Here is a 14,057-nt window from a genome sequence, read left to right as displayed (position 1 = left end):
AGGCACTACTCATGTAGGCCTGCTGCCTACATTCATGATTGGGGACAATGCTACATTTCAGTTAGAGGTGAGTGAAAATAAAAAATTGTCTCCCATCCAAGTTCACAGACTCCTGAAGATGAAGCGGGCCTCACTACATAACAGGTGGCAAATAAACACATGAAAAGATACTCGTCATCACATGTCATTAAGGAAATGCAAATTAAATGCTAGCAAAACCATAATGAGATGCCACTATGTGGCTATTCAAGGGGCCAAAATCCAGAACACCAAGTGCTGATGAGATTGGAGACAGGAATGCACACTCATTGCTGGAGGAAATGCAAATTGGTACAGCCACTTCGGGTGACGGTCTGACAGCTTCTTACAGAACTAAGCATACTCTAACCATATGACCAATGAGCCATCCGGGCTCCTTGGTACTTGCCTAATGAAGCTGAAAACTTTTGTCCATACAAAGACCTGCACAGGGATGTTTACAGCAGCTTTATTCATAATTGCCAAAACTCGGAAGCAACCAAAATGTCCATTCAGTAGGTGAATGGATCAACTCTGCTACATTCAGATGATGGACTATGACTCAGTCCCCAAAAGAAAGAAATATAAGGCCAGGAAAAAGCAGGGAGGAGACTTAAACGCATATCACTGAGTGGAAGAAGTTGATGGGAAAAGGCTATATACTATAATGGTTCCAACCATGTGACACTTTGGAAAACAATGTCAAAAAACAGTGGAGACACTTCAAAAGACCAGGGTTGCGGGTGGCTGGGAAGGTGGGGAGAGGAATGAACAGTCAGAGCACAGAGGACTTTGAGGACATGAAAATATTCTGCATGGTATCATAATGATGGACACGGGACATCACCATTTAAACCCACAGAATGAACTACACCAAGAAAGAACCTGGAGGTAAATATGGACTTTGGGTGAGGAAGGTGGGTGCATGCAGGTTTGTCAGTCGTAATAAATCTACCAGTCTGGTAGGGGTTGAGGACCATGGGGGAGGCTGTGCCTGGGGGAGGCAGGGGGTATGGGGGAGATCTCTATACCTTCCCCTTAAATTTTGCTGTGAAGCTAAAACTGCTCTGAGAAAAAACAAACAAAACAAAAAAACCCAAAACGTCATGGAGCAGAGCAGCACTGCCATGAATCCCCAGCACAGGGGACACCTGTAAACCTTTTCCTCAAACCCGTAGGGCAAAATAATAAGTTTGCATTTACTGAATGCTCACAACACTGCGGGCGCTCATCTAAGTGGATGCATTTCCTACAACAACTCTTCGAAGGGGATATGACCTTCATTTTACAGACCAGAAAATTTGGGTTTCCAAGTTGAATCTTTTTTTTTATATGGTTTTTTAAAAAAATTATTTGACACAGAGAAAGAGATCACAAGTAGTCAGAGAGGCAAGCAGGGGGTGGGGGAAGCAGGCTCCCCACCTGCTCGATCCCAGGACCGTGAGATCATGACCTGAGCCAACGACAGAGGTTTAACCCACTGAGTCACTCAGGCGCCCCTCCAAGTTCGATATTAAACAAAGTTAGAACTACCTACACTCTATGTTTGAGTTACTGGGTTAATGTAATTGGAGAGACTGCAATACAAGCTGTTAAAAACCCTTTTACCTGAAACCCTTTATTTTTTTATTTGTGCAAATAAAACAAAAAAAAATGGATGCTAAAGCTGATATAAGTCTGCAAATACCATCTTTAACCCCAAATTTCAAACTACTACGTCTGTCAAAAGAGCTTCATGGTACTAGAAGGTGAACTGAGAACATCTAGTAAGTGAACACTCAAATGTGAAATTCTAAAACCATGAATGCGTACATACAAGTTAATATTAATTAACACCTTAAATATCTTTGACAGGATTTCTTTTTTTTAAGACTTTATTTATTTATTTATGGTGCATACAAGCAGAGGGATGAGCAGAGGGAAAGGGAGAGAGAGAATCTCAAGTGGACTCCAAACTGAGCACAGGGCCCCGTGGGGGCTCGATCCCACGACCCTGAGATCATGACCTGAGCTGAAACCAACAGCCTATTGGTCAACTGAGTGAGGAAACCAGATGCCCCCAGACAGGATTTCTTTTGAAAATAAAGCTAAGAATTATGTCTGAGCAAGCTTCTCCTATGCCCTATCTTTGACATTCAATAGTAACTGTTGAAAAAATAGTACAGTAGGAGGTACAATGGATTTCACATTTCTGACACTGTCAGTGCCTCCAAGTGAGGGCCTTACACAAAGGCCAGTGAACTGGGCACTGCAGTCTGGGACCCCTGGTTCTGAACTTTCTTGCATTCTTCCCTTTATCCCACAAAATTCCAGGCAAGCCCTTTAATCTGGTTCAGCCTCAGTTTCCCCATCTAAAAAGTTGGGATGATAAAACCAGCCCTTATTACCTCACAAAATTAGAGGAGAATCAAGTGAGATGCTAGGTGCAAAACTGCTTCCTGAGCAGAGAAACTTAATCCCATTGTGACGCATCACTAAACTCTAATAAAGGACAAGTCACCCAGGACGATCTGCAGCACCACGGCAAATCTGAGCGGAGGAAATACAGGAGGCTCCTGCAGCACTAGCAGGGATCATAAACCCACACTGCCCACACCTGTTGCTGAGTTCAGCAGCAGTGGCAGCAGAAAGGCTGATGATGTGCTCCTTATGGCAACCCTTCCTGCCAAGAAGGCATGAAAACACTGGAAAAATTTGGACCTGGTGGTACTCAGGTTTACGACTCCATGCAAGGGAGCATAACCTGCGTTCTCCCTTCCCCCAGTGACCAGGGCTCGTGGACTTCCCCAGGTTCCTCTCTACAGAGACGAGTTGCAAGGAGACAGTGACCTGCCATGTCCAACATCTAAAAGTCATGGAGTAGGCAAGGATACAACAATTGTCATAATTTGGCTAACTCTGAGGCCCCCAGGGCGCCTGAAAACAATCTCTACTGGCATGGTGGGAAGGAAGCTGGAATGGGAGGGAGGTAAAGCCACGGGAACGAGGAGCCCAGAGATCAACTTCTCTGAGTATTTGGTTGAGAAGGGAGGAAGAAACAGATTTGATGGTATTAGTCTTGTGAGAAGAGACGGTTGCTTAAAGGGAACAGGCAGAGGGATGGGGGGGGAGATGAAGGAAGTGAGGAAGTTAGACAACCAGGGGAGGCTTTCTTAAAAGTCTGTCCTGGGAGTATCATATATCTCAGCAAGAAGTTATCCTAAGTCAGTCCGGAGACTGTCTGCTCTGCTACCTTCTCCACCGGGGCAAGTTCAAGGCAGATCTCCCAGGGCAGGGTCAGCCCGCAGTCCAGGCAGCGAGATACTGCTGAACATGACTGCAACAACAGCACACGGGGCCCAGGATAGGCAAGCCAATGAAGGCAAGGAGATGCGAGGCTGATGGCAGGGCAGGCAAAGGAGGAGCCAGTCGAGGACTGGTACCTGGGCCGGGAAAGGGTACGTGGGAGGGCGGCCTATTAGATAAGTTTACGTGGAGCAGTTCTGGGTGGTGGCAAACTCCTAGGCATGGTCCTGGGAAGGGGTGGCTGAGGCAGAGGTGGGAGGTAGCAGCTGCTGGAATGGCAAAGGTAGAGGGCCTCTGCAGAGAGGGTCCAGGGGGTGGGCATCAGACATATGGAAACACTGGCCAGAGCAGGGTGGGGAAGGGGTGGGGAGCAAGGAGCATGGCATGGCTAGGAGAGGAAGGGAGTTCTGGAACCCCAGGCTGGTGAGGGAGGAGTGGGCCGATCAGCCAGGGCACCAGGCCAAGCTGTGGGTAGGACTGGATGGCAGGCAGGCACCAGGGAGGACATAATTGAGCAAAGGGCTAAACTCAGATCTGTGGCACAGAAAGATGGGTGGATAGCTGGGCTGGAAAGAGAGAAAGGCAAAAGGAAGTTGAGAGACTGGCGATTGTGACCACCTAGGTAAGAGATCGCAGCTACCACCAACGTGGGGGAGGTGGGAATGGAGGGCAGGGGATGGGCATGAACGACACTGCAAGGGAAAGGGAAGTGAAGAAATGGGAAGAGAAGCGGGTGTCAGAAAGAAGCTGGTGAAATTGGTTTATAGGTGCCCAAGGGGCATCCTAAAGACAGCCTCAGGTACCCAAGTGGGGTCATGGGGCTCAAGAAGGTATTGACTCCAGAGAGTCATCATCATGGGAAGGGACAGCTGAGTGTAGGGAAGATCCCCCCCTGAGAAAGCACCCCCAGCAGAAGCAAAAGGAGACAGACGCAAGCCGCCGGAGGATACCTCGCATGCCTATGGAAAAGGAGAAAGAGCATGAAGACGACTTTCTCAAAAAATGAATCAAGGAAGTTGTGTCACATATGCAACAAGAGAGTTTCAAGGAGGAGGAAACTAACTGCTGCAAGTGCTTTAAGTGCTTAAGTATATTTCACATATAATCTTCATCTCAGCCCTGTCAGATGATAGCTCTTAGTATTCCCACTTCACAGATGAACAGAGACAACATCACAATACTTAGTAAGCAGTCAAAGAGAATACTCAGAATAAAGCCAAATGTTGTTACAACAGACTACATGGAAGGCCCTCAGTGATCTGCCTCCTGGCTTCCACCCCCGGCCTCCCCTCATACTACTATCCTCTTTGCTTATCGCAGCCCTGACTTGGCTGCTGCTTCTAACTAGCCAAGAGTTTTCCCCCCTCAGGGCCTTTGCATTTGCTGTCCTCTCTGAACAACCCTCTCTTTGCCTGGCTGACTGCCTCTCACCTAGAGACCATAGCTTTAAATGACACCTCCCTGACACCCTGCCTGGAATCAACTCCCCTCCCCCAGTCTAGCACAACACCCACAACATAAGGCCCTTCTTGGGGTGACATAATAAAATTATCTTTGTTTGTTTCTCTTCTCTTCTAACTAGACGGAAAAGCCTGCAAATGTAGGGGTCTTCTCTGTCCTCATCCTTCTTTCTGGTGTCCAGCATAGAGAGCCAGGACCTATCAGTCACTCAATGAGGGAGTAAAGGAGTAAATTAATGAACATACTTTTTCTTAGGTAGTGTTAAGTTCTGTGAACATTCCTTCTAAGAAGACTTTCAGTCAGAATGACCAGCTCTACCTGAGTCTGGGCAGCAAAGCTGGTGTTAGCCTTTCCCTAATCTGCTGGTCTACGGTGAAAGCACACACAATAAATTCCTTACACCTGAGATAGCTGCTCCTCACATTTGAGAGACTGGTCTACCTTCCCTTCCAGTATCACTCAGATTCCACATCTCTTCCACGGTGAAGTATCGTGTGACTCTCCACTCAAAAGCCTTCCATGGCTTTGTGTCCTCAGAGTGAAAGGCAAAGAGAAAGTCCTCCCAGAGGTTTCATGGTCCACACATCCCAGCCCCCTCCCTGGACCCTACCTGGTGCCATCCAACCTCTACATTCTTCTTGTTGTTTCCAGAACATACTGAGCACCTTCACGGGTCAGCACCTCCATGACTGCTGCTGTTCCTTTGTCTAGAATTCTTTTCCCTCTAAGAGCCTACATACTCATGTTCTTGTTTTCTTTAGTTCTCTGCTCAAATATTACTGTCACATAGAAGCCTTCCCAGCATATCCTTAAATAAAACCGCAACCCACCTCTCCTTGGAAACCCACATCTCCTTCACCTTGCTTTCTTCTCCAATTTTCTCCCTAGCACTTATCACTAACACATACACTCTCTCTCTCTCTCTCTCTGCTTCCTACTGAGAAGAATGTAAACTTCAAGAGGGCAGGAATTCTGTCTGTTCTCTTTACTGCTGCATCGCTGGTACCTGGCATGTAGTAGACACTCAAAATGATTTCCTTAATGGATTAATAATTGTGGGAAATTTAACTCAGGGATGGCAATTACAAACAATGAGTAGGTGTCAACAGTCTGGTTGTTATTCAAAAGCAGAATGCAGAATTACTGTATGACTCAACAATTCTACTCCTGGGTAGATACCCCGGACAACCAAAAACAGGAGCTCGATGGGTTCACTGTGCCAGTATTCCCAGCAGCCAGAAGTGGAAACAACCCAAGTGTTCATCGATGGATGAATGGACAAACAAAATGTGGTCTCTGGTCTCTACATATACAATGTGGAATTATTCGGCCTTCAGGAGGAAGGGAATTCTGACCCATATTACCACATAGAAGAACCCTGAGGACATTATGCAAAGCGAAATAAGCCAGTCATAGAAGGACAGGTATTATAGGGTTCCACTTACATAAGGCCCCTAGAGTAGTCAGAGTCATAAAGGCAGAAAGCTGAATGGTGGTGGCCAGGGGCTGGGCTGGGAAAGAATGGAGAATTCTTGGTTAACGAGTATAGTTTGGGATGTTTCAGTTTGGATGATTAAAAAAAATGGGGGGGTTGGGGAGCTGGTGTGATGTTGCATAACAATGTAAATGTACATAATGTCACTGAACTGTAGGCTTAAAAGCGGTTACTAGGGTAAATGTTATGTACCTTTCACCATAATTCAGCTATTGGAAAACTTTTAAGTGGATTTGCAATAACTTGCATGTCTGAGTCTACTCTCTCAACTGTAAACTTTACGGAATCTGAATACAGATGAAGTATCTGATTAAAATTTAGCCTTCAAATTGAGATGTGCTCTCAGAGTAAAACACATTTTGAAAGCTAAGTTTAAAAATGTAAACTATTTTATTCCTAACTTTTATACTTTTATTCCTAAAAGTTATTCCTAACTTTTATTACTTTTATAGTAATTACATGTTGAAATGATTATATATTTGATACATCAGGTTAAATAAATTATTAAATCTGACCCCCAAAAAAAAAGACAGCAAAAGAGAAGATCAGATTCTCATACCTGCTACCACACAGCCAAACCTTGAAACACTGCTAAGACAGACAAGGACCAGATGCAAAACAGCAAATATTACATGATTCCACTCATCTGATATATCTAGAATAGAAGTTTTATAGAGACGGAATGTAGATCAGAGGTTACCAGGGGCAGGAGGCGGGGGAGTTACTGTTTGGTGGGTACAGGGTTTCTGTCTGGGGTGATGAACAATTTTGGAAATAGAAACGGTGAAATATGGTAAATGTAACTTATATCACTGAATTGTACACATAAAATGACAAAATCAAAATAGCAAATTTCATATATATCCACAGCTTAAAAAAAAAAAAAGCATAAGGAATGGGGGAAAGAAGTAAATGCAAGAGATCACTTTCTTAAAGCTAGAGAGAGCAACAAACCACTGTGGAGTAAGGACTGACGTGCTAGCTTCCTGGATTCGGACATAAAGGGAAGTTTCCCAGATTTAGACAGCTCTCTCCTAGAGAAAGATAGCGAGAATGAAAATCTTCCCACTGCTGAACTTTCATGGACAAACGTCTGGTGACAGCTTGCTATCCTGTATTTATATCTCTTAAGACTGTGACACGTAAGAGGAGGTGGGGAGCATGCCAGGTGGCAATAAAACATGGTACATACATCAGGAGGCTCTGAGCAGGCTCTGAAGTTAGAACATATTTGGGTTTTCTTCCCAAGAAGCTGCAGTGAAGTTTAAGGTGAACAGCTTTTATGTAATATAAAAGAATGCATGGAAGAATGTATATCTATACTGTTACATTTACAACTTACTGTATGCTCCTATAACTACGTTAATATAGTATACTCCTTGTATCCCTACCTGTGAAACTTGTTATGTAGAGAACTATGGCCTCCCACCTTTTGTCTTCTGCAAAACTCATTTGCTGAAAGGCAAAGTAAGAAAGGACCAATTGCTTGAACCTGCAGGCATTTGGTTTTCTTGGGCACAGTCTTCTTTTGTCCAATCTTGCTTCCTCTCCCACTCCTTTCACAGGTGTTAATTGCTAAGGAACACCTTATGCTCCAAATACCTTCCAGGCATCTGCTTTGGAAGATCTAACCTATGACAAATACCTACCATTTGTCAGACATTAATCTAAGTCCTGGGGAATCAGCCCAGTATAGACAACAACTCTACCCCCATGGGGTTTTAATGGGGTTTCTGGGAACACTTCTGCCTATATGATAAGGCAATGTTTGTAGCTAGAGGAGTACCTTCTCCCTTCTTCCCGTCTTAGAAGCAGATGTGATGGCTGGAGCTACAGCAGCCATCTTGCTACTACAAGATGGCAAGTAAGATGAAATGCCTAGGGCTGCACTGTACAATTTAACAGCTACCAGTCACATGTGGCTACTGAGCATTTGAAATGTGGCTAATCTGAATGGAATTGAGCTGTAAAATACATACAGGATTTTAGGACTTAATAAAAAAATGAATATGAAATATATAAATATTTTTTAATATTGACTACAGGGTGAAATAATAGTGTGGATATATTAAATAAAATATATTACTACAATCAATTTCACCATTTTTGGTACTTTTTAAATGTTGTTATGAGAAAATTTTAAATTACACACGTGGCTTGCATTATATTTCTACTAGACAGCTCTGGCCTAGAGAATCAGTGAATACAGCCAGTGAACCTCTAGCCACTATCTTCCTACTGATATGTGGTTTAAAAATAAGCTGGGTGCTTAAGACCTGGAGATGAGCCAGGCATGTCACTGTCGCCACAGAGCCCACAGTGACAAAGACACAAAAAACAATCAAGGAGGGCTACCAATCAGCAAGATCTCATAGAACTAGAGCCTGGCGTTCCTAGAGGGCACCAAACCCAGCCTGAGAATGGAATAAGAGAAGAGGGAGTGGAGAAGAGCTCAGGGGCGGCTCACTGGAGGAAGTGATGCTTGCTTGAACTGAATCACACAGAGAACAAGCTAGCTAGGCCAGGAAGGGGCCCCTGTTCAGCACAAGCAGTATACATCCTCCATGGGCTAGGGCTGTAAAAGCTCCCATTATCTGATGATGTTTGAAGAGGAAAGTATAAACTTGTATTTGTTCCCCTTTTAAAGAACATTCATCGTCACTGATAAAGCAAACCTCTGAAGAAAACCATGTATGTGCAACTATTTTTCAACATAAAGTGCTATGCAGATGTTGGGTGTTAATAGCAGTAATGAAGTTGTTGGTGTTGTGGCTGTGATTGTTACAGAGGTGGCAGCCATCCCTGCTTATTGTTACTGGACTGCTTTTCACTCAGTGGCCCTGCTCAAGACCACCCAGTCCAGAGTCCAGGATGCAGGGGGTGTCCATCCCAGCGCCCACTCAGCAAGGCCAAGGAGATCCCAGTAGGCAAAATTCTGCTGTGGTAGCTCCCTTCCAGAGAAGGACTCTTCTAGGTCCTCTCCTGCACTGTCGGTGGGGAGTGTCCTCTGGAAGAACCTCCAGGGAGAACGCCACAAAGCCCATAATGTTTTCAATGTGATGCACACTCCCTTTGGATCAGAATCTTCATGACTATCCATCCCACAGACAGGCTTTCATGTGTATACGGAATGTGGGTGAGAAAACGTGCTGCAGCAGTAGTTAAAATGGCAAGAGACTCGGAATGAGCTAAGCAGTTGAACAAATTGTGAGATGGGAAGCCATGAGAATAATAAAAGGGTTGGAGTCCCACATACTTACATAAAGCAATCTCTAAGATAGATCTGAGTGAAAAAAGCAAGGTGCATAATATGTAAACAAACCATTTTCCAATAAAACAAATCGCAGGGGTTGCACACATCCAGGTACACACACACACGTGTAGAGACTTTTAGGAAAAACAGATAGGGAACATCCCAGGATTGCCTCTAAGGCTGGGACCTGGGGAGATGATACACTTAGCACAGTATATGTTCTCATCCTGCTTGGATTTTTTTTTTTTTTTATCGTAAGCATACATTTTTTTTTTTAAAGGAAACTAGTTTTGTTTTGTTTTGTTTTTTTCCTCAAAAAGACAAAGAAGTTTTTATTTATAACTGTATTTATGAAGTGAACCCCAGGGAGCCTGAATTAACCACTTTTTATGAAGACAGCCAAAAAAGAGAGCTGCTCATCTCAGGGTAATATGTGGGGGCCTGGATTCACTCGAGCTTGCATCTAATGCCCAGTGCACACACTCACAAGCTGAGCTCACCAACTCCATGTGGGACAGTGGTGACAAGTGTAGGAATGAACACAAACCTGTCGTAACCTAGGCTGGAAAGCCTGTCCAAAACAGTGGCACTGGGAGGCCATTGCAGGTAAGCGGACAAAGCCAGAGTTCCCCCACAGGAACGCAGACCCCCCAAGACTACCCTCTTGCTCTGTCGGCTCAGCTGCTGCTGGCCATATTAGGCAGAGTGGTACTTGATGTGCCCCAGGCAGCTCGGGGGAGCCCAGCTCTGAGGGCAGTCGTGGGTGATTTCAGAGGTCGGGAATGTCAGATAGGCTTATCTGGACCAGGAGACAGCAGCCTTGCCTGCCAGCTTGCCCCTTCCTCCCTCCCTCCCTACCTCCTGCTGTGCTGGGTTTAGGACTCCAGAACCATTGGCGTCATGCTAGGCCCCCCTCAACCCCACTGGGGAGTCCCTGAAGAGGCAGAGGTCATGATGGGCAAGGGTCACGGTGAGGAACAAAAGGTAAGCGGTGACCCTGCTGGATGTTCAAAAAATACAGACATTTCCTCCTCCCAAGATAACCCAACAGTCTTCATGTTAGAGGCGGGCCCCATTCCTGCTGGTGACAAGAGTCCATGAGTCATTTCCTGCACGCATGTTTTTATGATATACAAATGCCTTCTGGTCTTCATTGGGTTATCTGCAATCACTGCAATCACATGGAGCAACCCCATGGAGGGTGGTAGAAAGAACCCTCGATTGGGAATCTGATCATCCTGAATGGGCCCCCAGGTCCTCTGTTTGACTACGAGACCCTCTCTACACAGCCTGGCCCCAGGAGTCTGTTTTTTCCGGGTCTCCTCCTGCATCCCTCTATTCTGCTCTCCCTGGATCTTCACCCTCTCCCCACTCCTCTCTTCCCACCCACACCTTCATTCCTCTTACACAGCAACACACTCTTCCTGGAATATAGTTGTCCACCTTGTGTGCCCTCTGCTCAGCAAGGCAAACTTCTTATATGCCAAGCTCCAAATCATACCTTCTCTTCCAGGAAGGATTCCCAGACTGCTCCATTCAGACTCAGTCATTGCTTTTCTCTACTTCTGCAGAACAGAGGACGCAATTATCTCATACACTTGGGATATTAATTAAAACAATGGCTCAGCATTTGCTGATCGCTTATGATGTACTAGGCAGTGTTCTAAATACGTGACAAAGATTGCCTTAGTTAGTGCTCACAGCAACTCTGTGAGAGAGAGACCATTACCATCTCCATTTTACAGAGATACTGAGGGTCAGCGATTTAGGTAGCCTGCCCAAGGCCACAGAGTTAGTTTGTGGCTGACTGGTACCTAGGCAAGTGCCTGGCACACAGAAGCTGCTCAATAATTATTCACTTCATGAATGGCTAAATAAGTTAATAAATACAGAAATAATGTTTCTGTCTCCCGAGAAGTGGCTCAGAGCCACTTCTCATGTCAGGTGCCTAATAAGGCCCAGAGCACTAGAAATGCCTGTTGAATGAACGAACAAAAGAATATTGGAGCAAACCCATCGATAGAGTTCAAATCCTGACAAAGCCACCTGTTAGCTTCAGATCAACAGCTTCAGGTCCCTGGGTCCCTCTATGTCACCTGTCAAATGGAAAGATGATACACAACAACCTCCCAACTTCCTCCTGACATTAGGTACATATAAAATAAATGTAAGGTTTCATGATTTTGTGATGATGGCAATTCCCATATCAAACGTTATATTGTTTTGTTTGGTTTTTCTTCTGGGCTGTTTTGCCCCAGGAACATTACACAATTAGATGGGACATTTGATCAGTGTACTACCCTGACACAGAGCCAATATTAGTCCTTAAAGAGTTAATTTGGCTTGATCCTTGGTTCACTCTATCCTTGGCAAAACAGGTCACACCCAAGGAAAGAATTACTAAGTGCCTGACAAAACCCGCATAACTAATCGATAATGAACCATGGTCCCAAGTTAGATTATGCAGCTAATACCTAAGCCACTGCTCTAGTGACACTGCAGGTCTTTCCCTCTATTCCCTGGCACCCGCCAGAGGCTTTCTTCTCCCAACAGATGCTGGTCAATCTCTCCCAACCACCACTGCCAATATACCTGCACACACACATATATACATACACACACACTCACACTCACTGCTGGCGTGACAACAGCAGCACAGCGCTCAGCACATGGAAAGCTACTGATAAAAGATTGTGAAATGCTAAAGCCCAGCTCCACTTCAGGTGGTGCTGAGATGTCCACAACAATGGAAAGATGAGGGTTCTGGCTGAATTCCATTTACTTCTACTCTAACTCTGGCTAGCCAGGGGCTTGGCTATGGGCCTGAGACCAGATCCTCCCCCCCCCCCCCCCGCCACCATGCTATAGGTCTTAGCATTCATGCTCATCCACGTGCATGCTAAAGCCCAACATTTCTTGTTTGGCTAAAGCTCAGCGTCACCTACTACACCCAAGGATACCTAAACGAGGTGTGTGAGTGAGACAGTGTCTGTTCATGTTAGAAGAGAGGGAGGAGCCACGTTCTGTGTTTTGTTTGACTCAGAGCAAGGACTACAAGCTCTAGGCTCCCCAAGCCAGCTATTAACTATCCACATGAATCCAATATGGACAGAGACTATATGATAACCAGAGTGCACATAAACAGTCCCTACAGAGGACACCTGTTATTTCTCCATCTCACATCTCTGCGATCTTGGGAACCTGCTCCTCCCTCATGTCAATCATGCGATGCTTGAAAAGGCTGCCAAAGGCACTAGTCAGTTCTCCTGGTTTGGGCACAATAACTGGTCCAGAGACTGGCCAATCAGAATCCTTCCTTGAGATTTTAATTCAATATTGAGCAGGAGGAGAGTGAGTCTAGACTTTGGGTCACAGAGTCATAAAGATATGAACTAGAGGCCACCAACATGGAGAGTAACTGTTCACAGGAGGGAAGAAGGGAGCCAACATAGAGCGAAATGTCCAAGACATAGATGGAAGGAGACAGGCTGGGAAAGGCTGTCGAGACCTTCCTGTTTATACAAGTTAATGATTCCCTTTTTTGTTTAGCTTTGAGCTGGGTTTCTGAAGTGTGCATCTCAAGTGACCTTACACAGTCCAAGCCATACTTAGAGCACATTTTCAAATGTGTTCCATGCTCCGGGATCTATGTAGTTTTTAGGAGATGAGCTACCACACATGTGAAAGGTCTTTGCTCCTCCTCCCATGAGGCATAAAATTCCTGAGCAAGATGCACTCTCAATTCTGCATCACTAACCACAGATGTTAGTGCCTTCCCTTTGTATCTCAGGCACCAGTGGTGATGTGCCCACTACAAGAGTCCACAAGGACTCTTCTATCTCCACCCATCAAAGCTTGTAAAATAAGGGTGGCCAGACAAGCGAGACAACCGACCAGTGGGTGATATTTGAAAAAAAAGCACATCTTCCTGGTGGTCAAGCCTCCATCCAACCCCCATGTGGGCTCACTCCCTTGGCAGATCTGTCTTCAGATCGCCGAATCACCGAGAGAGCGCCCTCTCAAAAGCCAGATACTGTGGGTGCATGAGGCCATGGCACTTCCTCATAGAATAAGGTCTCTGAAAACCTTCCTGAGAAAACATCTCACAGCCTGGCCACCTGACTTCCATGTGACCTTTTCAAAAGAAAGCCGCCACATGCTGTTACTGAAGAGGGTGGCGCTTTGAAAACAAACAGCACACCCCCTCTCCAAGTCTGAAGAGCTTCCCAGTGATCCAGCCGCCAGGAAGTTAGAGCAGTTAGGTGCGGGTCGCACTCCTTTCTCTCCTTTCTCTTTAATACTTCCGTCTCCGCTCTGAAGGGCTAACCCCCTTGGCAGGTTATGGGCAGGCACTGCCTGGATGGCTGGAGCTCCAGGTTCAAGTTCTGGCCTGGTGGAATGCTCTTCTATGCCCCATAAAGTCAGCGTGCCCCGGGGCTTGGAGGAGCTTTGGCAGCTGTCCCCCAGGGGCAAGGGAAAGCGGCTGTATCCCACGGTATCCCACGGTACACTTAACAGCTCCTCATCACCAAAACAAAAACACAA

General features: G+C 45.6%; 1 protein-coding gene across 18 annotated transcripts in view; it reads right to left on the bottom strand.

The window, feature by feature from the left end:
• The window catches only part of MICAL2 (microtubule associated monooxygenase, calponin and LIM domain containing 2), a 213,252-nt gene that overhangs the window by 150,043 nt on the left and 49,152 nt on the right, over nt 1–14,057 (bottom strand). The window lies entirely within an intron of this gene.

This window comes from Neovison vison, chromosome 7 (genome assembly GCF_020171115.1).
Source record: "Neovison vison isolate M4711 chromosome 7, ASM_NN_V1, whole genome shotgun sequence".
Taxonomy (NCBI): Eukaryota; Metazoa; Chordata; class Mammalia; order Carnivora; family Mustelidae; genus Neogale; species Neogale vison.
The sequence above is the reverse complement of the archived record's forward strand: the minus strand, read 5'-3'. Positions and strand labels throughout refer to the sequence as shown.